Genomic DNA, 7,381 nt, shown 5'->3' with positions numbered 1-7,381 from the left:
CACAACTACTGAGCACACGTGCCACAACTACTGAAGCCCACGCACCTAGAGCCTGTGCTCTGCAACAAGAGAAGCCACCGCAATGAGAAGCCCGCACACTGCAACGAAGAGTAGCCCCTGCTCGCTGGAACTAGAGAAAGCCAGCATGCAGCAAAGAAGACCCAACGCAGCCACAAATAAAATTAAAAAAAAAAGACACCTACTAGCTGTGTGGTCTTCAACAAATGATTTGCCTTCTGTGTATCTGTCTCCTCATCTAGGTTATCGTGAACATCCACTGAGGTAATAATGCATGGAGAGCACTTGGAACAGTGCCTGGCACACAGGGAGTGTTCTGTAAACACCAGCTCCTATTGCCCGCTGCACTGAGACAGGCAGCAAGAATCAAGACCTCTTATACATTTGCTTTCCTCAAATGCAATTGCTGGTGTAATTCCTGCTCAAGCCTCAATTGCCCTTTCTCTCTCCACTCAGTAAACTCCTACTCTCTCTTTCCCTCTCTCCTTTCTTGTAAGTGGCTTAAAACAACAACCATTTATTATTTGTCAAGATTCTGTGGCTTGGTGGGTGGCTGTTCTGCCAGTCTTCTTGGCTCCCTCGTGCACATTCAGTCAGATGGCAGTTAGAATGGCTGGAAGGTCTCAGATGGCTAGAGGTGTTGGCCAGGGCACCTTGGTTTTTCTCCTTGTGGCCTCTATAGTGGCTATTTTGGGTTTCTACATAACAGAGTGGTGGGATTCTTAAAGGATAAATCCCAATGCGCTTTTAGAAAAATGTTTTTATTAAATATATATTGCCATTTTAACCATTCTAACCATTAAGTGTATATATTTTCTTTTTCTTTTTCTTTTTTGGCTGCACCATGCAGCCTGTGGGATCTTATTCCCCGACCAGGGATCAAATCCAGGCCCTGGCAGTGAAAAAACCGAATCCTAACCACTGGAACGCCAGGGAATTCCTAAGTATATCCTTTTTTTTTTCTTTTTTACCAATACCACTGCTGCTGTGGTAGACTTTTTATTTTATTATTTATTTATTTTGGCTGCATTGGGTCTTCGTTGCTGCACACGGGCTTTCTCTAGTTGCAGCGAGTGGGGGCTACTCTTTGTTGCGGTGCTCAGGCTTCTCACTGCGCTGGCTTCTCTTGTTGCGGAGCACGGGCTCTTGGCGGGCGGGCTTCAGTAGTTGTGGCACGCGGGCTCAGTAGTTTTTGGCTCGAGGGCTCTAGAGCGCAGGCTCATCAGTTGTGGCGCACAGGCTTAGTTGCTCTGCGGCATGTGGGATCTTCCCAGACCAGGGATCGAACCTGTGTCCGCTGCATTGGCAGGTGGATTCTTAACCACTGCGCCACCAGGGAAGTCCCCCAGGTATATTCTATTCATTCTTGAAAACCAAATTCACATACTGCTTCTCCTCCTCTAGGAAGTTTTCCGAGATCACTTCTCCCTAACAGGCCACATGAAGAGCTTCATTCTCTGTGTTCAACATTTATCACATTTTCTGTTATTCTTTCAATACACATCTGTCTCTCTGACAGGCCATGAGCAAAGGAACATTTCTTTCTCTCTCTCTCTCGCTCTTTTTTTTAAATATACTTAAAGCTTAAAACACCATAAACACTTGGTAAAATGCATGTTAAATGAAAAGTTACTCAAAACATGCACATGAAATGAAACAACTGGAAATCTTACATTGTTAAGCAGAATTCACATATGGAAAAATCCACTTTTCCAAATCTATGACAACAAGCTGAGAGTGAACATAATAAGATGAGAGGAACTTTCTTTCAAGTCCTGCCAGAGCTGTGGGAAAAGGGAGGCACCTTCTAGTTTCTCTGCAAATGTGTGTTCTTAACATTTTATGTGTGTGATTATGTTTCCCTTCTATTTTCCTAATTTTAGTTTCCTCTCTTTTTGAAATATATTTTTCCTCCCATAGGGAAAACAGGCATTTTTGCTCCTATGGTACAAAGCAATTTCAAGACAACAGTAAATTAAGTGTCAAAAATCCATTCAAACTATTTGAAAGAAGCCTCCAAGAAATGGACACTTTCAGAGCAATATAGTATTTTTTTCAAATTAAAATAACATTTCAATGTGAAGAATTTTTTAAAGCTAACATATTGCTCATAATAAGGTGAGTTTGGTGGGTGGAAGGGAAGCACAATATTAACCAACCAGAAAATCTTAAATATAACACTCTGCAGATACTATTTAAGTATAGATCAGTTCTGGGGTCTTGCAGAGATTCCCTGAGCTTTGTTCTATTGTCTTTTTGTGCTGAATATTATTTCTGGTATCCTTTTTTACATGCTTGGGGTGAAAATGAAACATCTGGCTGGTATTTTAGTATCTCTCTGGCTACATTTATGGATAAATGTAGTCCCTCCCTACATCCAGGCTCTATAACCAGCTTCTAATAGTACCTTTTCTTGCTTTAAAGGTTAGCTAGTCCTGTGAGTTCCAGCTCCTAAATTAATTGATGTTAACAGGACTTAGGATGTAAGAAAACAGACTCGTGTGCTTTGTCGAATGCAACTTCTAAGAATGCATAATTAACAGTGTCTCCATTAATATACAGTATGTTCAACACTGAGACACCGCTATCATAAATAAAGGTAGACATGGATAAATTTATAATTAAAAATGCATTAGAAATTACAAGCATAATTTATTTACTAATGTGCACTGGAATAAATTTTATGTGTAATATTTTAAAACAGGGCATTAATAAATAATAGTGAACATAAAATGTTTTTGCAGCTAAAAATATTTCATTAAATATTAGAAGTGAATTTGCTGCAGAGCTATCATTGCTATGAAGTAAAGTTTATGGAATACAATCACAATGTAGAGGACTGTTTCTTGGGTGTATTCAAAATATCAGAAACAAACAACTGTTTTTCTTTGAAAGTTGACAAGTAGGCTATTCAAAGTAGTGCCTGCAAATGTTTTAAGAATAAAAGTTTAGGATGTCCAAATAGTGAATAATTGATCATTGCTTAAAACAGCCAAGATCCTTCTGATCAAGTACATTTACAGTTTAGTACATTCCAGTCTTATCTACCTGGTTGTTTGGCCCACACTAATTTGGAGCAATTTCTCCCACCTGAGAACCCTATAGGTGTTTTTTTTCAAACTTTCTCTTCAAAACTGACCTTAGCTTGCATTGTGGTTTTGCTCTTTCAAGGGCAAACAATTCCTAGGTGCCAGGCACTCTCCTAAGAGCTCACATGTTTTCCTGACTCCACGCTCTTAACCACTTCACTCTACTGACTCTGTTATTTTAATCTTATATTTATTTCCCTTTCTGAGTGTGCACATCGGGTGTTTTCAATGAGATTGTAAGTCCCACCATACCAACCATATCTGTTTGTCTGATGCCTCTGGAAAGAGAGCTTACGTTTATGGGTAGTATTTTTTGTAGTGGGGGGACTGTTTGTTTGTTTTGTTTTTTCCAGGCAGGAACGTAGTAGGTGAATAACAATGAATGGCATCCATCATTGGTTGAGCCTTGTTCTGAACCTGGCACAGATATACCTAACGGCTTTAGAGACAATGTAATTGAATCCTCACAACAGTCCAATAAATAGATACTGTTCTTATGCCCATTTAACAAATGAGGAAACTGAGCCTCAAAAAAGTGAAGTCACTGGCTCTAGATCATACAACTAGCAACTGGCTGACTTGGAGGCCCCAAGATCTATAATTCCCCTAATAATCAGCAGCCACCGTTCCTAAAACAACCATGTCATTTCCCTAAATCATGTTGCTGTCTAGCATCTCACAATCCTTTCAGCTGGATTTTTTTTCTTCCCCCCCATTGATATCTAATCTAAGCCCTTCCTGCTCCCGTTTACAATAATTCCCTGACGTCCTGTCCTTAGTAGACAAGAACTGATCTTTAAAACACATGAGCAATATCCCTTTAGATGTTTGAAGATGGCTATTAAATTCTCCTTAACCTTCTTTTCTCCATGATACGGTATTAGTAACCCCACTTCTTTTAGCCTTTTCTCACAGGGACTCCTTCTAAAGTATTCCACACCCTGAGCCACACTCCTAGAGAGTGGTTTCTGATTTTCCATATCACAATTCATTATCGTCACTTTCAAAGAGCATTTATTAAGCTCCCACACGTGCATGTGACCTCTGCTGGAATTTATACAAGCCAGGAAAGCAAAAGACGATATCTTGATGGAATCACTCTAAGAAGATGTCTGGGTCCCCAAATAGTGTTCTTTTAAATCCTTCCTGTTACTCCATCATCTTCCCACCTCACCTACCTCATGAGGGGATGATTTACTAAACTAGAAGCAACCTGAGGCAGAGACATATTTCAGTCATCATAGCATCCCTGATGGCTGGAAGAGGAGGAACAAAATAGTAGATGCTCATTATAAATTTGTATTACAGTAGATGAGGATTACCCTTGATAATCTGTCCTAGGCTAACATGCTCCTTCACACATGTTGGGTGACCTTAGTTAGAATAATTATCTCTGCATCGATGGTCCAGAAAAATTGTAATGTGTGTTCAGTATTTCCTGAATGAAAATTAAACGAAGTGGTTGTTGGGACTTCCCTGGTGGTCCAGTGGGTAAGGCTCCGCACTCTCAATGCAAGGGCTCTGGGTTCCATCCCTGGTTGGGGAACTAGATCCCGCATGCATGCCGCAACTAAGAAGTCCGCATGCCGCAGTGAAGATCCCGCGTGCTGCAACTAAGACCTGGTGCAGCCAAAATAAATAAATAAAACACTTAAATAAATACATATTTTTTTAAAAATGAAGTAACTGTTGAATGTGTGAATACTGTCACCCAAATGACTTTGAGCAAAAACAGTGCCTACAACAGTCATGAACAAATGCCAGCTCAGAATTAAAAAGACAAAACAAAACAAAAAAACAGGCAGCCTGAAGGCTGAAACCAGCCCCCACCGTCTTGGCCTGCTGAGGGCTTTTCTGCTTCCCTTGAAAAATTGAAAAGATGTGGCAACGTTGGGTCCACAGCCTACTTGTCAACAATCAGGTGAGTAGTGGCTGTCCTCCTGCTGGGGGGTGGCCGTGATGCAGGCCAGGCATCAGCCACCATCCATCAAGACACTTGGACTGTAGCTCGCTGCACTCATTTGCAGGATCTTCCTGGCCCTGTGGTACTTGAATCTGAGCCCCTTGTCTGGCTTTATGAAATAGCCTAAGAACTAATTTCTGATTTTACATCACAGGGGTATTGATGATGAGGGGTATTGATGGTAGTCCAGGGGGAAGTCTCAGAACCTGCTTCACCTGGGAGAAACTGTTCTGTCCAAACACTGAAGAGACTATAATTCCCAGCAAAATCTGGAGATTATACTGGAGAAGGAGGTTCTAGGAAATAAGGGGGTAGGGTTGTAAATTATTCATCTTTGTATTTCCCAGTTCTTTGCCAAAATCTCAGTACAAAAATGTTGCTTTAGGGCTTCCCTGGTGGCGCAGTGGTTGAGAGTCCGCCTGCCGATGCAGGGGACACGGGTTCGTGCCCCGGTCAGGGAAGATCCCACATGCCGCGGAGCGGCTGGGCCCGTGAGCCACGGCCGCTGGGCCTGCGCACCCGGAGCCTGTGCTCCTCAACGGGAGAGGCCACAACAGTGAGAGGCCCGAGTACCGCAAAAACGAAACAAAACCCTAGCCTTAGCCAGAGCCCCACCACAGCCGCTTGGGACTCACCCCAGCCTGGCCTACCCCTCCTTCCTGATGGGGATGGGAGTAGGGGAGTCAGACAACTCAGCTGTGACAAACCTAAGGACAATTCCGTTTAATGCTCTGACCACATCACGGAAAAGCAAGTTGATTCTCTTAACTGGCAAGTCATTAAAAACTAAAAAAGCATGAACACATTGGGTGTGACTTTTTCCACGTTATCAATTCTGGGTAAAACATTGCTCGTGCTGGCCATTGCAAATTACCTTTCAGGAGCCAGAAGAAGCGTTCTGCTTAGAGGACAAAGGGAAACAATGCCTGCGGAGGACACTCTGGAAGGGAGAAGGGAAATAAAGAATCAGAACTTCATTATCACCAAGAAAATAGTGTGGTTTGGATTTGCTGCGTACAGCATGCTACAAAAACAGAATAAGAATTTAAAACTTGGCTTAGAATTTCCTCCTCACATTTATGGAATACTTACTTTTTTTTTTTTTTTTTTTGCATGCACCATCTCCTTTAATGCTAACACTGACCCTAAGCAGTAGCTACTATAATTGTACCTACTTCAGAGATGCAGAACTGAGGCTTAGAGAAGTAAATTGTTCCAGATCACGTGCAAAGCAGATATTTAAACTCAGGTGTGCTGAAAGCGTCACCTCAACTACAATACACCTATCTGTCTCATAGGAAGACCTTGTGAAGATCAGGTAGGAGAGAAGGTTAAACAGAAGTTGTGCTAATCACTGCATGTTAAACATCCCCTGGAAACACAGACTTTCCTGAGTAGAAATAGTCATCTTCCCCCTACCCTTTTTCAGGCCCTTAAAAGAATACCCAGATAGTAAGATGGTTTCTAACTGGAAGGGGTTGATGCTAAACCACAAAACATTTAAGCCTTATCAACAAGTTTTCCTATGCTATATTTTATTTTGTTTCAATTTTTCTCACTTAATGTAGACTACTGTATTGTTTTATTTCTAAATTAAAATTTTATTTTTCTCAAAGTAATTGTGCACAGAGATTAAAAATAAAATAAGACCAAAAGTCTTATAAAAAAAAGCTCTTATATTGTATTTTCTATTACTTTCTTCTCCCTGATTCTGGTCCTCAGGATATAATTTGGCTACTAGGTTGTGAGATTTTTTAAAGGCCCAGTTTACTCCCTTTCTATTTGTTTTGGGTTGTTGTTGTTGTGTGTGTATGTGTGTGTGTGTTCAGTGAAAATTGTGATAATTTACTCCATAACATTTCTTTTAAGATGAAATATTACTGTTAGAGAAATGTGAAAATGCACTATCTCAAGCTAGCATATTCTTCTTTTGTAATTAAATTTTTACTTTATTTTATTTTTTCGTTACCAAAGTTACACATAAAATTTGTTTAATGAGCCAAATAGTTCTAGCCACAAGTCTGGTGTCTGCTGCATCACGGCAGATCTGTCCTCAGTAGATGAGGGAAAATCGCAACCATTTTGCCCTGACGTGAAGATCCCCGTGGTGCATGATCGCTCGGCAGCATCTGCTTCTTCCCCTCTCAGATGCAAAGCGGGCAGAGTCAACTTTATAAATCCTATTACACAAATGGGCATCTTTCCCCAATGTGTGCATAAGAATGCACGCTTTCTTAGAAAAACTGAGATGAGTGATGAAATACCAAATGAAGCACATTTTTTATTTCTTGCAGTTTGAATAGGGTGTGAG

The sequence above is a fragment of the Grampus griseus genome (assembly GCF_964374135.1).
Source record: "Grampus griseus genome assembly, chromosome: 6".
Lineage (NCBI taxonomy): Eukaryota > Metazoa > Chordata > Mammalia > Artiodactyla > Delphinidae > Grampus > Grampus griseus.
Note: the sequence above shows the minus strand (reverse complement) of the source record.